This window comes from Sus scrofa, unplaced genomic scaffold (genome assembly GCF_000003025.6).
Source record: "Sus scrofa isolate TJ Tabasco breed Duroc unplaced genomic scaffold, Sscrofa11.1 Contig59, whole genome shotgun sequence".
NCBI lineage: Eukaryota > Metazoa > Chordata > Mammalia > Artiodactyla > Suidae > Sus > Sus scrofa.
Genome location: NW_018085257.1, coordinates 1,702,415 through 1,721,991, shown reverse-complemented (window position 1 = coordinate 1,721,991; position 19,577 = coordinate 1,702,415). Strand labels below are relative to the sequence as shown.

At 40.6% G+C, this 19,577-nt stretch overlaps 2 pseudogenes; both read left to right on the top strand.

Annotated features, from left to right (window-relative positions):
- LOC110258964 overlaps positions 1-19,577 on the top strand; it is a 49,494-nt pseudogene that overhangs the window by 16,710 nt on the left and 13,207 nt on the right.
- Positions 10,000-11,758, top strand: LOC110258962 (annotated as a pseudogene).

Sequence of the window (19,577 nt, the reverse complement as noted above, 5' to 3'; positions counted from 1 at the left end):
TTCATTGTTGACTGTTTTAGGTGAGTTCTCCTGTTGATTGACTGGGAGTGGTTTCTCAGCTTCTTCATCTTGCTTGTTGTTTTCTTTCTCCTGAGGGAGTTGTACTCTCCGTGATCGGGCAGTGTTTGCCTTGTCACTGCCGTGGAATATTTCCTGAGGGCTGGCGTTGTTGGTCAATCTTTTTTGAGGCAGTGTGGCTTTTCTGGAGTGTTGATGGGGCTAACAGTGTTTCTTTGAAGCAAAGGAGGGCTTCCTGAGGGCAGACAGGACTGGGACATCCACACCACGATGGTAGCAGATTTCACTTGGCCATGCAGAGCTTTCTCTGGTGTTTTTAGGCTGTGGGGTTCTTGCAGGGGGTTGGCGGTGTTGGGCAGCTGTTCCTCAGGAGTGCAGCACCCCCTGGGGGCTGGAGCAGCTATCTGAGTCTCTGAGAAACTAAGAGGCTCTTCCCTAGGGCAGCTCAACTCAGAAGGACGGCCTGAGAATGTAGGTGGATATTTTCCAGTCTGGCCAAGCTTGTTGCAGTTTTTCTGAGCTGCAGGGGCTCTTTTAGGGGGCCGGTGGTGCTGAGCAGCTATTCCGTGGGAGTGGGTCACCCCTAAGGGCTTCAGCGGGTAGCAGGGCCACTGGAAACCCAAGAGGCTCCTCCCCAGGGCAGCCCGACTCAGAAAGACCATGTGAGATCTTTTCCCAGCTCAGCCAAGCTTGTTGCAGCTTTTCTGGGCTGCAGGGGGTCCTGCCTGGGCTGGCAGTCCTATGCCGCTGATCCACTAGGGCACCCCCTGGGGGCTTGGGTGGGTAGCAGGGCCATTGGAAACCAAAGAGCTCCTCCCCAGGGCAGCCCGACTCAGAAAAACTGTCCGAGAATTAGGCAGATCTATTCATGGCCTGGCTAGACTTGTTCTAGCTTTTCTGGGCTGCAGGCCTTTTCTCAGGGGCTGGTGGTGTTTGGTGCTGCTCTGCGGAAGTGTAGCCCCTCCAAACGGCAAGCAGGCCTATGCAGGAATAGCCCCTGTGGTGGTAGGCTTCAGGCAATTGTTGAGGCCAGCCCTCCTGGATGGCAGGCACCCCAGGTCCGGCGAGAGCATAGGGGGTGGTGGGGTGGGGGGAGGGGATGCACTGGGAAGCACAGCTTTCTGCTAGCTAGCGGGCCTGTAAGCTTACTGTGGTGTAGGGGGTATTCTATGGGGACCCACCCCTTCTTCTCTCCCCTCCCCAGCATGGGCGCAGACCAGGCTCTTCTCCCAGGTTCCCTCTGATGCAGCTTTCCACTTCCCCGCCCCTAGAGTATTGCTCCCTTCCTCTACGACAGCTTTGTTTTCTAGTCTCCCAGGCAGTCTCTGCCCCGTCAAATGGTTTCCAGACCTCCCAAGCAGTTTCCGCTCTGCCCCGCACCCCCAGCCAGGGGACTAACCTTTGGAGGCGAGTTCATGGTGGCCAGCCCCCACCCAGGCTTCCCCTGGCCCTTTCTCGTGGACTAACGTTCGGAGGCGAGGTCTCAGTGCCCAGCCCCCACCCAGGTGTCTCAATTTTTGGTGACTGTGCCCGTAGTTCAGATGGTCCGTTCGGTTCTTGATCGGCTTTTCCGTACTCCAACTTACTGCTACACTCTTCTCTGCATCTGGAAATTGCTCCAGTTTGTTTGATCTTTCCCCTGAGTAGGTGACTTTCCAGGGTGCGGGATCCCTTTCTCCTCCGAAGTTCCCTTTCGGGAGTGCCCGTCCCCTGCTCGGATTCACCTTCTCTCATTCTCCTCTTTTCTCCCGTTCTGCCCAGTAATGTCACGAACTTCTTGCCATTATTGGAGTTTAGGTTCTTCTGCCAACAATTGGTTGCTGTTCTGTGCGAGTCATTTATTCTGTAGATGTGCTTTTTTTGTTGTGTCTGTGGGAGAGGGCGAGCGTGTCCCCCTACTCCTCCGCTATGTTGTCATCTCTCTCCTCTCTCTTCTTTTTAGATCTCAGACCTGCTGCTGCACCTTTCTTGGAGTCTAGAGATCCCTCAAACTCAGTTGAACTTTCAGTCAGTTAGGTGACTTTCCAACACATGGGTTCCCTTTCTCCTTCAAAGTTCCCTCTTGGGAGTGCCAGTCCAGTCCTAATTCCCCTTTTCTCTCTCTCTCCTCTTTTCTGTTATTTTACCCAGTTATGTCAAGAGGTTCTCACAATTTTTGGAGGTTTAAGTTCTTCTGCTAGCATTCAGTTGTTGTTCTGTGTGAATCATTTTATATGTAGATGTCTTTTTTTTGTTGTGTTTGTGGTAGAGGGCGAGCACATCCCCCTACTCTTCTGCCATTTTTGGAACCCTTGCAATATCACTTAGCCTTAATTTTTTTTTTTTTGCTTTTCATCATCTCTCATAAAATATCTGAAAAAATCCTATATAAAGTATGTCACGCAATTATGACTCTGTTTTTTTTTTCTTTTTCTCCTTTTAGATATATCTGTTTTTACATATATATTTTTATACTAGTTTATTGATAACACACCTATTTATCATCATGTTCTGCTTATCGTTGACTGATTCTTCTCTGTAAAATGTGCTGAAATTGGCTTGCATTGGCTTCAAGGTAATTGTGAACATCTCTTTTCAACTCACAGTCAGTGACACAATGCTGGTGGATTGAAATCATCCATGAAGGGCATAATTACATTATCAAAATTGATAAATTCTACAAAGCATTGCTTTCCTATGATAGGGAGCATTTTCTTATTCACTGAACAGCACACTTTTGCATGTATAGTGAGTGGAGATTTCTATTAGCCATGGCTCCTACGCTTTCATCTCATTTACTTCCTCTGGTATTAGTTTAGAAATACCAGCTTTCTTTTAGTGAATGTTTACATGTATTTCTTTTCCAACACAAGTAACTTCCTTATGTCCTTTTATCTGGAAAGTGTTCATTCTTAGCAGTGTAAAGTTGGGTTTTGATCTTTTTATGTTGGTTAACCATAATTGTTTTTCTGGAGAATTTGATTTATTTACATCCAATATAAACAGAATTTATTTGAATTTATGTTTCCATATTTGTATACATTTTCTAATTGAGACATCTGATTTCATATTTATACTTGTTTTTCTTTATCCTTTTTGCTTAATTAAATATATATTTTGATATTTCATATTCCTTCAATTAACTTATTATTCATACTTATTATTATTTTCTGTGTTTTATGTAGAGATGATGTCTTGATTTTTCTTAAAAAGTTTTTATTGTGCTATAATGTGCTACCCAACATGAAATTTACCATTTTAAGCATCTGAGGAACACATTAGTTAGAATTTAGTATATACATCACTGCTATGTTATTCCAGGCCTCCAACGAGTAACTATGGAACATCAATGCAATTGAGTACTTCACAGCTATGAATAAATAATGACAAAGATACCTATGAATCAATATGGAAGATTTTCCATGGTATATCATTAAATAGAAAAAAGCAATGCATAAAAGAGCATGCATAGCAAGCTACTTCCTATGTCAAAAATAAGGGAAATTAATATATACATACATCTTCCCACTGAGCAAGAAGAAACACAAAAGGAATAAATTTGAAACTAAAGGGACAGCTTATCTCTAGGGGTTGGGGTGGGAATAGGATAGAAAAATGAAGAGATGAGTATATTTATTTGTATAATTTTGACTATGTTATCTTCACCACTAAAAAATAAAAAGAAGGTGATGGAAAAAAACAAAATAGAATAAAACAAAAAAATGAACCTGGTTATATTTTGAGTAAATACCATAATCAGACTAATAGGGAAAATAATTAAGATGTTATTGAACAGTGAATTTAGTTTATAAACTACTCTCAGAATAATGAAAGCACATTTTTTGGTAAGCACACTTTTTGGTAAGCAAATTTTTGAGGTAAATTAGTTTGTCATTAACAGTGGTTTCAGTTCAAGTTTCTGATATTACATGTTTGCAAAGATTTAGTAAATAAGTAAACTTGTCCTGGAAAAGAGAATGACTCCTGAGTGGGGGAAAAGTGCAATGTATTTGGAAAAAGAGAGGCTAGAAAGAACTCTATGGTGTCAAACTAGAATTGATAATACCAGTTTGAACTCATGGTTTGTAATATGTATAAACCAATTGAAATTATATATCAATATCAGTCTGGTCCCCATCTACCAATCCTTCTGCCCCACTCCTGACCCACCACTTATGGGTAACCATTCCTTTAGTTTGCTTATTCCTTGTTTCTTTATCCTGTTTTTCTTTTATATATATTTCCTGGCTGTATTCTCTGAGATCATCTAGAAGCCTTATAAGTAACAAACACACATAATGCAAAATTTGCTTTTTGAATATCAGTGTCTTCTAACAGGAACCAAACGTACTGGGACAAATGGCTGATTGTAGGGCTGGGCCCTGGAAACAACAAGACCAGGGAAATATTGCTGAGCTTGAAAATAAAAACTGCTCAGTTAATCAAGGAGATATGAAGCCGGCTGTAAGGGGCTCCCATTGGCTAAATCTGGATAATTAGAACTTCATAATTAATATCTGTAATTGCTTACAACTCAGAGTATAATTAAGAATTAATGAGTCTGTGATGATATAAACAAATCAGTGAAAATAAAAATGAATTAATGTGGATAAGGGGAAGTTCCTTCCTATAGTAGAATACAACCAATCAACATAGAGGAAATCATCAAATTTTAAAATCACCATTTGGCCACCACATTTGCAATAGCTTTTTTTTTTTCCATATAGGAATCATCAGTAGATATTAGATATAGTGAGTGAAAAGTGTCATGGTTATATAGTTTCAAAATATCTACCAAATGATACTTAGTTAACTAAAAAGGTTAAAACTGTAAGTTATTTTAGAGAAGCTGGCAATCACCTTAAGCAACTTATCAATGATAAAATCACTTGTAATTGGAAAAAAGTTTTGTTTTTTTTAATTTTCAGGCTGCACCTGTGGCATATGGAAGTCCCAGTCTAGGCATAGAAACAGAGCTGCAGCTTCCAGCTAACACCACAGCCAGAGCAACAGGGGATATGAACCATATATGCTGCCTACAATGCAGCCTACTGAAACACCAGATCCTTATCCCAATGAGTAAGGCCAGGGTTTGACCTGCATCTTCATAGATACTGAACAGGTTTGTAACCTGCCAAGCCACAAAAGGAACTCCAAAGAACACAAATTCTTAATGAAGTTGTGCAATTTTTGAAAAAATCTGGGAATGTAAGGCTTGTTTTGGTATTATTTAAGATATATGGGCAAAGTCCTTATCCTAGGACCCAAATGTTCATAAAAATTTTCAGCGTTATGAATGATAGTTTGTGGACTATTCTAGCACCAATCCTTTACTAAATTCCTTATTGAAATATAATTTTCAGGGCCTGTGTATCTCAGTCAGTAGAGCATCAGACTTTTAATCTGAGGGTCCATGGTTCAAGTCTATCCAGGTGCTGTGTGAAATATAATTCACAAACAATATTATGTTAGTTTCAGGGTATTATGTGGTGATTTGACATTTTCATACATTATGAAATGAACATCATAATTATTCATCTAGTATCTATCTATCTCTAAAAGTATAATTGATCATATACCTTATGCTGTACATTGCATCCCAAGATTTCTTTATTTTATGGCTGGAGGTTTGTTCCTCTTCATCCACATCACCTATCTCATCCCTCTCCCCCAGACACCATCCCCTCTGGCAACCACTGGTTTCTTCTCCGTATTTATGAGCCTGTTTTCATTTTATTTAGTTGATTATTCTTTTGATTTTTAGACTCCAGGTAAATGTGAGATACTGTGATATTAATCATTGTCTCTCTGTCTTATTTCATAGAGCATAATAGTTGCTATATCCATCCATGTTGTTGGAACATGGCTGTGAAATGTAAGATGTATTTGAATAGCTAGCTATGGCCACATTGTTGCGAATGAAGTTGTTAAACATTTTTGTTCCCATAATGGGATGGCATAGACAATTTTCACTGATGGGGATTCACTTTCATTCTCTTGTGTGTGGACATCCAGGTTCTTAGCACCATTTATTGCAGAGACTAACTTCCCCATTTTGTGTTTTTGGCTCCCTTGTCAAAATCAGTTGAGCATATATGCGTGGGATTATTTCTGGGCTCCATATTCTGTTCCATTCTTTTTATTTGGTTATTTTAATGCCAGTAACATACTATGCTGATTTCTAAAGGTTTGTACTATAGGTTGTACTCAGGAAGTGTGATGCCTACAGTTTTGTCCATTTTGCTCAAGATGGCTTTGGCTTTTCTGGGTATTTTGTGGTTTCATATGTATGGAATAAATGATGGTAATGGGAAGTAAGCTCCAACACATTCAGGGTCAGTGGTGTGGGATCTCAAGCGCTGGTCCTACTGTTTGGTCCTTTCTGCAGTGTACAGAGTGGCAGATTTAATTATGGGTTCTTCAAAGTTCCAGGGTGTTCATGGACTCTCCTTTTCCTCATGAGCAGGCAGAAGGGAGGCCAATGTGTCACTGACATTAGAGACATCTTCTGGGACTCCTGTTTTGGTCCCTGCACTGGATCAATCTCAAGAGGAAGGCGAGAAATTGGGCAATTAACTCTGTTTTATTCTTCTCTAACCAGAAGTTTGGGGGGGTGTTCCCTTGTGTCTCAGTTTTGCTGGTAAATGCAGATCTTCCCTGTTCATTGTTCTCCTTCTTGTAAACAGGAGAGCAGGTGCTAAATATCCTCAGGCCATGGAGACATAAGAGATGTGTCCTCAGTTAGTAGCCTGGAGCAGTGGAGATCAAAGCAAGGTAGGGAACCATCACTTTGCCTAGATGTGTGCACTGATGTGAGGTCTAGTAAAAAGAGATAGAGAAAATGTGTTTATGATATTCCTATAACCATGTGTTTTTAGTGACTGATTCACACACTGATGTACATGGTGCTACCAGTCTCAAGTGGCTATAACATGAAAATTAACTAAAATGACCTGAAATGAACATGTGTGTTTCTCATTTACACTAGCTATATTTCAAAACTCCAGCAATCACAGGAGACTGGTGCTGCTGTATTAGACAACACAGCTATAGTTCATTTCCATGGTTGTTAAAAGCCTTATTATACAGTGCCAATAATAGACAATGGAGGCTGGAAATCCACAGTATGTGTGTGTGCTTAGGTTTCTGTGTGCATGTTGGTTCTTTTTATGTCATTGGTGTGTCAGGTTTGACCACACATGTTTCTCATTGTGTGTAGTGGAGTTTCTGTGTGTGTGAGTGTGTATGGTTTGTGAGTTGCATGGGTTACTGGATGTGGTCTTTGCATATTTGTTTAAAACATCTTGTGAGGTGTAATTGATATACAAATTCTGCACATATTTAATGTATGTAATTGGAGGAGTTTGGACATGTGCACACACTTGTGAAACTACCACCACAATGAAGGTCATCAACATATCTGTCTCTCAAAATGTGCTTGTGTCCTTTTTATGTGGTAAGAAAACTTAACATGAGATCTACTCTTTTAAGGAATTTTTAGGTACACAGTATAGTCATTTTGACTCTAGGCATTATGCTGTAGAGCAGGTCTCTAGAACTAATTCTTCTTGAATAACTGAAGTTTTATTTCAATTAAATAACCACACTGCATTTCTCCTTCCCTCCTAGCCCTTGGTGATAGACATTTATTCTCTGCTTCTATGAGTTTCTCAAAGTGAAATTATGCAATGTTTGTCCTTATTTCACTTAGCATAATATTCTCTGTTTCATCCGTCTTGTCAGGAATGACAGGATTTCCATTTTTTAAGACCAAATTATAAAACATTGTTTGTATATGCCAATTTATCCATTCATCTTTTGATCGACCTGTGGCTTGTTTCCATAGCTTATCTATTGTGCATAGAGCTGCAATGCACATGGGAGAGTTGATACATCTCTGAGATTCTGATTCCAGTTCTTTCTGGTCTACACCCAGAAGTGGAATTACTCTATCATGTGGTAGTTATATTTTCAATGTCTTGGGGAATCTCCATACTGTTTTCCGTAATGGCCACATCATTGTACATCTCCACCAACAGTGTAGAAGTGTTCTTTTTTTTGTGTTTTTTAAATTTTGATTGACAAAAGATTCCATTTTATTATTTTTTAAAATTTAATTTGTTTTGTCTTTTGTCCTTTTAGAGCCACACCCACAGCATATGGATGTTCCCAGGCTAGGAGTCTAATCAGAGCTGTAGCTGCTGGCCTATGCCAAAGCCATAGCAATGACAGATCTGAGCCATATCTGTGACCTACACCACAGCTGGATCCTTAACCAAGTGAGCAAGACCAGGGCTAGAACCCACAACCACATGGTTCCTAGTCAGAATTGTTTCTACTGGGCCAGGTTGGGAACTCCAGAGGATTCCATTTTAAAGTTGTAACTTAGTTGGTATGAATACATACAAACCTCATTTCTGACTAGGATGAGCATAGGTTGGAAAGGGCCAAAAAACAGCACTTGGGGTTTTGTTTTTGCATCACTGTGTGTCATTTGGAGTGTCTATTTCTGTGTATAACACACTCACAATCTCCTTATCCTTTCTTTGGATGGCTGTAGAGCAGAGCAGAGAGGGCCATGTGAGGGCCTGGTCAGACAGCCTCACAGCCTGAGTCTTCCTTTGTCTCAGCTCTAGACATGAACAGGCAACAAAGTCCTCTTTATGCTAAGTTGGTGGCACTCTGTCCAGATGGTTTGAAGGCTACTGAACTTCTCACAAGGTTCCTCATTGATGTTTAATGACTTCCAAATTTCCACTCTGGGGAAAAGCGTGGGATCAGTTTTGGAACCTTGTCTAGTTAATGAGACAACTGTGAATTCTTGTATAAGTCCTTGGTCCTACAGCATCTGTAATATCTCAGCTATCTGGTCACCTCACTGGGCAAATTCACATGTCCCTCACTTTGCCTGTATGCTCAGAACTGAGCCATTTTAAAACCCTGGTGATGGAAGGGGATAGAGAGACAATGGCAGATATGAAGGAAGTTATTTCTTGGAAAAAATTTTAAAAATACAATGAGTCAGGTGCTGTGGACCTTCTAATCTTCAAGTGGTGTCCGTGGTCTGGGTTTTTACTGTTTTCTCGATGTGAGAGCTAGACCTCTAAAGTAAACACACATTTTCAGGAAGCTACTTGATCTTGCTTGATGGCCTCCTGTATCTCTGTCATCTTTAGTTCCTGGTGTCTGCTTATTCATCTTGCCCAAATAATGAGCTGATTTATTTAATTTTGTGGTCACTCTTGTTTTGATTGCTATTTTTAGTCAGTATATATTGACTCCTTTGATATATTTTCTAACTTAAAAATTTTATTGTGATAAAATATATGATACAAATGTAGCAATTCAATAATTTTTGTGTACATTTTGTGGCACTTAGTAATTCATATTGTGGTAGAACTGTCACCACCATCCACCTCCAGAATTTTTTATCTTCCCAAATGTGAATTCTGTACTCACTGAAAAATAGCTCCTCCTTTTCCTCCCCACACCACCCCCTGGTAGTGACCATTCCATTTTTTGTCTCTATTAATTTGACTCTTCTATTAATCTCACACAAATGGAATCTTACAGTATTTAAAATTTTGTGAGTGCATGAATTTACTTAGCATAATGTCTTCAAGGTTCATTCATATTGTGGCTACATCAGGATTTATTTCTTTTTTAACTCTGACTAATATTCCACTGTATGTATAGACCACAGTCATTAGCTATAAGACATGTTTGTTTTCTGTCATTTGGCTTCTGTGAATAATGCTGTTAAAAATATGGGTGTATAAATACATCTTTGTCCCATGTTTCAATTATTCTGTGTATATAAGCAGAAGGAAAATTCATTAATCATATGGAAATTCTATCAAATTTTTTGAGAAACTTTCATCATGTTTATCTTTTCCTTCCTTTCTTCCTCCCTCTGCCTCCCTTCCTTGCTTCCTACCTTCCTTCCTCTTCATTTCTTCCTCTTTCTCTTACATTCCATCTTTATTTCTTTCATACTTTGTTCTTTCTTTTGTATTTCTTACATTATTTCTAATGATAAAAATAAGATTTTGTGTTGAGAACTTCATTTTGTACATGGTAAAATAATCTTCCAAATAATGCTTTAAGTGGTTGGGTGGTTGGTGTGTGTGTGTGTGTGTGTGTTTGTGTGTGTTAGAGAGACACAGACACATAAGCAGTCCGACAGTAGAGTCATGGAAGGTACTGTGTCTTATTTATTACTCCCTCTCTACTGTCTATCATGTAAAAAAGAGAATGATATGTTCCTTATTTCAACTGAAGGTATTGATTAAAATCCTACACTTTCTCCATGTGACAGAGTCCGTGTTCAGACAAATCAAATTGTGTTGCTCTCACAAGACTGGATGAAGCATCAGTGTGTGAGTGCAGTGAAGTGAGACCTGTATGAGACAGAGTTACTCTGAGAATCCATGTGACCACATGGTAACTGATATGCTCAGTACTTCCAAGTTCCTGGAATTTCTGATTTCTCTGCATTCCCAGAGCAGAGAAAAGCAGCATGAAGAGGAAGAATGAGAGCACAATGTCTGAGTTCCTCCTCCAGGGGCTCCTCATCCGGGCCAATCAGCAGGGCATGTTCTTTGCCCTGTTCCTGGGAATGTATCTGATCACAGTGCTGGGGAACCTGCTCATCATCCTCCTCATCAGGCTGGACCCTCACCTCCACACTCCCATGTACTTCTTCCTCAGCCACCTGGCCTATTCTGATGTTTGCTTTTCATCAGTCACTGTCCCTAAGATGCTGATGAACATGCAGACTCAGGATCAATCCATTCCCTATGCAGGGTGTGTAACACAGACTTTTTTTTTCCTATTTTTTGGTTGCACTGATAATCTCCTTCTTGCAGTGATGGCCTATGACAGGTATGTGGCCATTTGTCACCCTCTGCGCTATAGCATCATCATGAGGGAGGACTGTGTCTGTGTCTGCTGGCTGGATCCTGGCTCCTCTCCTGTGCCATTGCCCTGATCCACACCCTCCTCCTGGCTCAACTGTCCTTCTGTGATGACAATATCATCCCCCATTTCTTCTGTGACCTCGCTGCCCTGATTAAGCTGTCCTGCTCAGACACCTCTCTCAATGATATGGTCATATTCACTCTAGGGTTTGCATTTCTCATTTTGCCATTGAGTGGCATCCTGGTCTCTTATGGCTGCATTGGTTTCTCTATCCTAAGGGTCCCCTCTACTGGAGGGATCTGCAAAGCCTTGTCCACCTGTGGCTCCCACCTCTCTGTGGTGTCTCTATTCTATGGGACAATGATGGCAGTGTACTTTTCCTCATCAGGCCAGTCCCATGACAAAGACATCATTGCTCCCATGATGTACACAGTGGTCACCCCCATGCTGAACCCTTTCATCTACAGCCTGAGAAACAGAGACATGACACTGGCTCTGGGGAATATTTTCAGAAATAGTAACCTGTTAGCCAAGTGAGTATCACCTAACAATGTTCTTTCACTCACTGGCATTATTAGAAAAGCCTTAAAATTTGTGTTGGTCACCCATGTCTTTAGCACTTTCCTCACTGTCCTTTAAATGTTCATTGTTATTGGATCAATTTATTTTCCCTTATTCATATCTCTTATAAAATTATTTTTACATAACCCTAATATGGCATTACCCATAACACACATTCAATGTGTGGTCTTCAGTGCACCAAACTTCTTTGTGTATATGTGTAAATATTTATTTTTTGGAGAGAGGACAAGATGGCGGAGGAGTAGGAAGACATGCTTGCCCTCTCCCACAAACACAACAAAAAAAGCACGTCTACAGAATAAATGACTCACACAGAACAGCAACCAATCGCTGGCAGAAGAACCTAAACTCCAATAACGGCAAGAAAATCGTGACATTATTGGGCAGAACAGGAGAAAAGAGGAGAGTGAGAGAAGGCGAATCCGAGCGAGACGGGGCTCCCGAAAGGGAACTGCGGAGGAGAAAGGGATCCCGCACCTGGAAAGTCACCTACCGGGGGAAGATCAAACGAACCGGAGGAATCTCCAGATGCAGAGAAGAGTGTAGCAGTAAGTTGGAGTACGGAAAAGCCGATCAAGAACCCAACGGACCATCTGAACTATGGGCAGAGTCACCAAAAATTGAGACGCCTGGGTGGGGGCTGGGCACCGAGACCTCGCCTGAAGGTTAGTCCGAGAGGAGCGGGGACGCCTGGGGGGGCTGACACCGAGACCTCGCTCCGAAGGCTAATCCTGAGAAAGGGCCGGGGACGCCTGGGAGGGGGGCTGGGCACCAAGACCTCACCGCAGAAGGTTAGTCCCTGAAAGGGCCGGGGGGCTCCGCCTGGGTGGGGGCTGGGCACCGAGACCTCAGCTCCAGAGCTCCAGAGATTAGTCCCCGGGCTAGGGGGGCGGGGCAGAGCGGAAACTGCTTGGGAGGTCTAGAAACCAGTTGATGGGGCAGAGACTGCCTGGGAGACTAGAAAACAAAGCTGTCGCAGAGGAAGGGAGCAATACTCCAGGAGTGGGGAAGGGGAAAGCCACATCAGAGGGAACCTGGGAGAAGAGCCTGGTCTGCGCCCATGCTGGGGAGGGGAGAGAAGAAGGGGTGGGTCCCCATAGAATACACCCCACACCACAGCAAGCTTACAGGCCCGCTAGCTAGCTGAAAACTCTGCTTCCCAGTTCATCCCCTCCCCCCACCCCCCCACGCCCTATGCTCTCAGGGACCTGGGGCTGCCTGCCATCCAGGAGGGCTGGCCTCAACAATTGCCTGAAGCCTACCACCGCAGGGGCTGTCCCTGCACAGGCCTGCTTGCCCTTTGGAGGGGCTACACTTCCGCAGAGCAGCACCAAACAGCACCAGCCCCCGAAAAAGGCCTGCAGCCTAGAAAAACTAGAACAAGCTTAGCCAGGCTGTGAATAGATCGGCCTAATTCTCGGACAGTTTTTCTGAGTCGGGTTGCCCCGGGGAGGAGCCTCTTGGGTTTCCAACGGCCCTGCTACCCGCCCAAGCCCCCAGGGGATGTTCTAGTGGACCAGCTGCATAGGACTGCCAGCTCCAGGCAGGACCCCCTGCAGCCCAGAAAAGCTGCAACAAGCTCAGCCAGACTGTGAAAAGATCCGCCTACATTCTCAGGCTGTCCTTCTGAGTTGGGCTGCCCTAGGGAAGAGCCTCTCAGGTTCTCAGTGCCCCAGATAGCTGCTCCAGCCCCCAGGGGTGATGCACCCTAAAAAGCAGCTGCCCAACACCGCCAACCCCCTGCAAGAACCCCACAGCCTAAAAACACCAGAGCAAGCTCTGCATGTCCAAGTGAAATCTGCTACCATCGTGGTGTGGACCTCTCAGTCCTGTCTGCCCTCAGGAAGTCCTCCTTAGCTTCAACGAAACACTGGTAGCCCCATCAACACTCCAGAAAAGCCACACTGCCTCAGAAAAGATTGACCAACAACGCCAGCCCTCAGGAAATATTCCACGGCAGTGACAAGGCAAACACTGCCCGGTCACGGAGAGTACAACTCCCTCAGGAGAAAGAAAACAACAAGCAAGATGAAGAAGCTGAGAAACCACTCCCAGTCAATCAACAGGAGAACTCACCTAAAACAGTCAACAATGAAACAGACCTCTGCAGTCAGACAGACCTGGAGTTCAAAAGAGAAATAGTGAAAATACTGAAGGAATTAAGAGAAGATATGAACAGTAATGCAGATACCCTCAGAAAGGAACGAGAAAATATAAGGAGGAGCCAAGAAAAACTGGAACATTCATATGCAGAGATGCAAACTGAACTAGGGGCAGTAAAAACCAGAATGAATAATGCAGAAGAACGAATCAGTGATATGGAAGATAGAATAATGGAAATCACTCAATCTGGTCAACAGACAGAAAACCGAATCAAAAAACTGGAAAGCAATATAAGAGACCTATGGGCTAATATAAAGTGGGCCAATCTACGCATAATAGGAATTCCAGAAGGAGTAGAAAAAGATAAGGGAATGGAAAATATATTTGAAGAAATTATCAATGGAAACTTCCCAAATCTAAAGGATACTGGATTCAAGATACCAGAAGCACAGAGGGCCCCAAACAAACTGAACCCAAACAGACCCACACCAAGACACATCATAATAAAAATGGCAAAAGTTAGTGATAAAGAGAGGATCCTCAAGGCAGCAAGAGAAAAACAGAATGTTACCTATAAGGGAACCCCCATAAGAATATCAGCTGATTTCTCTACAGAAACACTACAGGCCAGGAGGGAATTGCAAGAGATATTTAAAGTGCTCAAAGGAAAAAATATGCAACCTAGAATACTCTATCCAGCAAGAATATCATTTAAAATAGAAGGGGAATAAAAATGTTTCCCAACAAACAAAAACTTAAAGAATACAGCAACACAAAACCCAGGTTAAAGGAAATATTGAAAGGGCTTCTCTAAACCAAAAAGAAAGGAAGGAAAGGGAAGAAAAAAGAAAGGAAAAAAAAGAAGAAGAAGAAGAGGAAGAACTAGGACTGAGGAAACCGCAATCAGAGTGCAGTCACTCAAATAAGCCAGCATACAGATTTAATCATGAACATGCTTCAAACAAAATAAAATTAAAAAGAAAAAAAAAAGAGTCATCAAAACCATAAAATGTGGGCAAGGGATGTCAGGAGGTACATAACCCTTTTTGTTTATATGTATGTCTCTCTTCTTAATTTTAATATAGTAATGAAGTGTTTGAACTTAAAGGACCATCAGGCTAAAACACACATTTATGGGAAGGGGTTAGCATACTTAAAAACAGGGCAATCACAAGCCAAAACCAAATATTGCATTTGCAAAAAATGAAAAAAAAACCACTCAAGCAGATAATAACAGGAGACCATCCAACCAAAAAAAAAAAAAAAAAAAAAAAAGAAAAAATGGAGAACCATAGAATCAACTGGAACTTGAGGGTCAAATGGCAATAAATAATCATCTATCAATTATCACCTTAAATGTCAATGGACTGAATGCCCCAATCAAAAGACACAGAGTGGCTGAATGGATAAAAAGGCAAAAACCTTCAATATGCTGCCTACAAGAAACTCACCTTAGGACAAAAGATACATATAGATTGAAAGTGAAAGGGTGGGGAAAAATATTTCACGCCAATAGACATGACAGAAAAACAGGAGTCGCAACGCTCATATCAGACAAAATAGACTTTAAAACAAAAGGCATAAAGAAAGACAAAGAAGGACACTATTTAATGATTAAGGGATCCATCCAAGGAGAGGATGTTACTATTGTCAACATATATGCCCCAAATACAGGAGCACCCAGATACACACAACAAATAATAACAGACATAAAGGGAGATATTGATGAGAATACAATCATAGTAGGAGACCTAAATACCCCCCTCACATCAATGGACAGATCCTCTAGACAGAAAACCAATAAAGCAACAGAGATCCTAAAGGAAACAATAGAAAAGTTAGACTTAATTGATATCTTCAGGACACTACATCCAAAAAAATCAGAAGACACATTCTTCTCAAATGCTCATGGAACATTCTCAAGAGTCGACCACATATTGGGACACAAAGCGAATCTCAATAAATTTAGGAGCAAAGAAATTATCTCAAGTATCTTCTCTGACCACAATGCCATGATATTATAAATCAACCATGGGAAAAGCAAAGAGAAAAAACCTACTCCATGGAGACTAAACAACATGCTACTAAAAAACCAATGGGTCAATGAGGAAATCAAGAAGGAAATTAAAAACTACCTTGAAACAAATGATAATGAAGACACAACCTCTCAAAATCTATGGGATGCTGCGAAAGCAGTGCTCAGAGGGAAATTTATAGCAATCCAGGCCTTTTTCAAAAAAGAAGAAAGATCCCAAATTGACAACTTAACCCTCCACCTAAACGAATTAGAAAAAGAAGAACAAAAAAGTCCTAAAGTCAGCAGAAGGAAGGAAATTATAAAGATCAAGGAAGAAATCAATAAAATAGACTCAAAAAACAATAGAGAAAATTAATAAAACCAAGAGCTGGTTCTTTGAAAAGGTGAACAAAATTGACAAATCCCTGGCCAGACTCACTAAAAAGAGGAGAGAAAGAACCCAAATCACCAAAATTATAAATGAAAAAGGAGAAATCACAACGGATACAGCAGAAATACAAAAAACCATAAGAGAATACTATGAACAACTGTATGGCAACAAGTTTGACAATCTGGAAGAAATGGACAATTTTCTAGAATCTTACAGCTTGCCAAAACTGAATCAAGCAGAAACAGACCAACTGAACAGACCGATCACTAGAAATGAAATTGAAGAGGTCATAAAATCTCTCCCTACAAATAAAAGTCCAGGACCAGATGGCTTCACAGGAGAATTCTATCAAACATATAAAGAGGAATTGGTGCCCATCCTCCTTAAACTCTTTCAAAAGGTTGAAGAAGAAGGAATACTCCCAAAGACATTCTATGAGGCCACCATCACCCTATTCCAAAACCAGACAGAGATACCACCAAAAAGAAAACTATCGCCCAATATCATTGATGAATATAGATGCAAAAATTCTCAACAAAATCTTAGCCAACCGAATCCAACAACATATCAAAAAAATTATACACCATGACCAGGTTGGGTTCATCCCAGGTTCACAAGGATGGTTCAACATATGCAAATCAATCAGCATCATACACCACATTAACAAAAAAAAGGTCAAAAATCATATGATCATCTCAATATACGCAGAAAAAGCATTTGACAAAGTCCAACATCCATTCATGATCAAGACCCTCGCCAAAGTGGGTATAGAGGGATCACTCCTGAATATAATCAAAGCCATTTATGATAAACCCAAAGCAAATATAATCCTCAATGGGGAAAAACTGAAAGCCTTCTCCCTCAAATCTGGAACAAGACAGGGATGCCCACTCTCACCACTGCTCTTCAACATAGTTTTGGAAGTCTTCGCCACAGCAATTAGACAAACAAAAGAAATAAAAGGCATCCATATAGGAAGAGAAGAGATCAAACTGTCACTGTATGCAGAAGATATGATACTATACCTAGAAAACCCTAAGGACTCAACCCCAAAACTTCTTGAACTGAATAATAAATTCAGCAAAGTGGCAGGATATAAGATTAACATTCAGACGTCAGTTGCATTTCTGTATACCAGCAATGAAACATTAGAAAAGGAATACAAAAAAATGATACCTTTTAAAATTGTACCTCACAAAATCAAATACCTCGGAATACACCTGACCAAAGAGGTAAAGGACCTATATGCCGAGAACTATAAAACTTTAATCAAAGAAATCAAAGAAGATGTAAAGAAATGGAAAGATATTCCATGTTCCTGGATTGGAAAAACCAATACTGTAAAAATGGCCACACTACCCAAAGCAATCTACAGATTCAATGCAATCCCTATCAAATTACCCATGACATTCTTCACAGAACTAGAACAAACAATCCAAACATTTATATGGAACCACAAAAGACCCAGAATCGCCAAAGCAATCCTGAGAAACAAAAACCAAGCAGGAGGCATAACTCTCCCAGACTTCAAGAAATACTACAAAGCCAAAGTCATCAAAACAGTGTGGTACTGGTATCAAAACAGACAGACAGACCAATGGAACAGAATAGAGAATCTGGAAATAAACCCTGACACCTATGGTCAATTAATCTTTGACAAGGGAGGCAGAACATAAATGGGAAAAGGAAAGTCTATTCAGCAAGCATTGCTGGGAAACCTGGACAGCTGTATGCAAAGCAGTGAAACTAGAACACACCCTCACACCATGCACAAAAATAAACTCCAAATGGCTGTAAAGACTTAAATATACGACAGGACACCATCAAACTCCTAGAAGAAAACATAGGCAAAACACTCTCTGACATCAACATCATGAAATTTTCTCAGGTCAGTCTCCCAAAGCAATAGAAATTAGAGCAAAAATAAACCCATGGGACCTCATCAAACTGAAAAGCTTTTGCACAGCAAAGGAAACCCAAAAGAAAACAAAAAGACAACTGACAGAATGGGAGAAAATAGTTTCAAATGATGCAATGACAAGGGCTTAATCTCTAGAATATACAAGCAACTTATACAACTCAACAGCAAAAAACCAATCAATCAATGGAAAAATGGGCAAAAGACCTGAATAGACATTTCTCCAAGGAAGATATACAGATGGCCAACAAACACATGAAAAAATGCTCAACATCGTGATTATAAGAGAAATGCAAATCAAAACTACCATGAGATACCACCTCACACCAGTCAGAATGGCCATCATTCATAAATCCACAAATAACAAGTGCTGGAGGGCTGTGGAGAAAAGGGAACCCTCCTGCACTGTTGGTGGGAATGTAAACTGGTACAGCCACTATGGAGAACAGTTTGGAGATACCTTAGAAATCTATACATAGAACTTCCATATGACCCTGCAATCCCACTCTTGGGCATCTATCCGGACAAAGCTCTACTTAAAAGAGACACATGCACCCGCATGTTCATTGCAGCACTATTCACAATAGCCAGGACATGGAAACAATCCAAATGTCCATCGACAGATGATTGGATTTGGAAGATGTGGTATATATACACAATGGAATACTACTCAGCCATAAAAAAGGATGACATAATGCCACTTGCAGCAACATGGATGGAACTAGAGAATCTCATCCTGAGTGAAATGAGCCAGAAAGACAAAGACAAATACCACATGATATCACTTATAACTGGAATCTAATATCCAGCACAAATGAACATCTCCTCAGAAAAGAAAATCATGGACTTGGAGAAGAGACTTGTGGCTGCCTGATGGGAGGGGGAGGGAGTGGGAGGGATCGGGAGCTTGGGTTTATCAGACACAACCTAGATAGATTTATAAGAGATCCTGCTGAATAGCATTGAGAACTATGTCTAGATACTCATGTTGCAACAGAAGAAAGGGTGGGGGAAAAAACTGTAACTGCAATGTATACATCTAAGGATGACCTGACCCCCTTGCTGTACAGTGGGAAAATAAAAAAAAAAAATTTATTTTTCAATATGTTGTATTATTATTACTTTTGGCTTCTTTTTATAGCTTTTTAAAATATTATATATATATATAGTTTTATTGTGTTGATATAATCTTGGGCATTTATTTTTTGATTGTTTAATTGATTATTAATTAATTTGAAGTATAGTTGACTTACAATATGTTAGTTTCAAGTATAGTGCAAATGAATTTGATCTTTTATGTATTGTGTTGTATATATATGTATATTTTCAGGTTGTTTTCCCTTATATATTATCATAAAATATGAGTACAGTTACATGTGCTATACAATTTGTCCTTGTTAGTTATCTATTTTATATAGACTGTGAATATGTTAATCCCAAACTCATAATTTGTCCTCCCCCCCTTTCAGCTTTAGTAACCATAAGTTTGTTTTCTATGTCTGTGTGTCTATTTATGTTTTGTGTATAAGTTCATTTGTATCTATCTATCTATCTATCTATCTATCTACCTATCTATCTATCATCTATCTATCTATCTATATTTTGGATTTTTAGGGTTGCACCAGCAGCATATGGAAATTCCCAGGTTA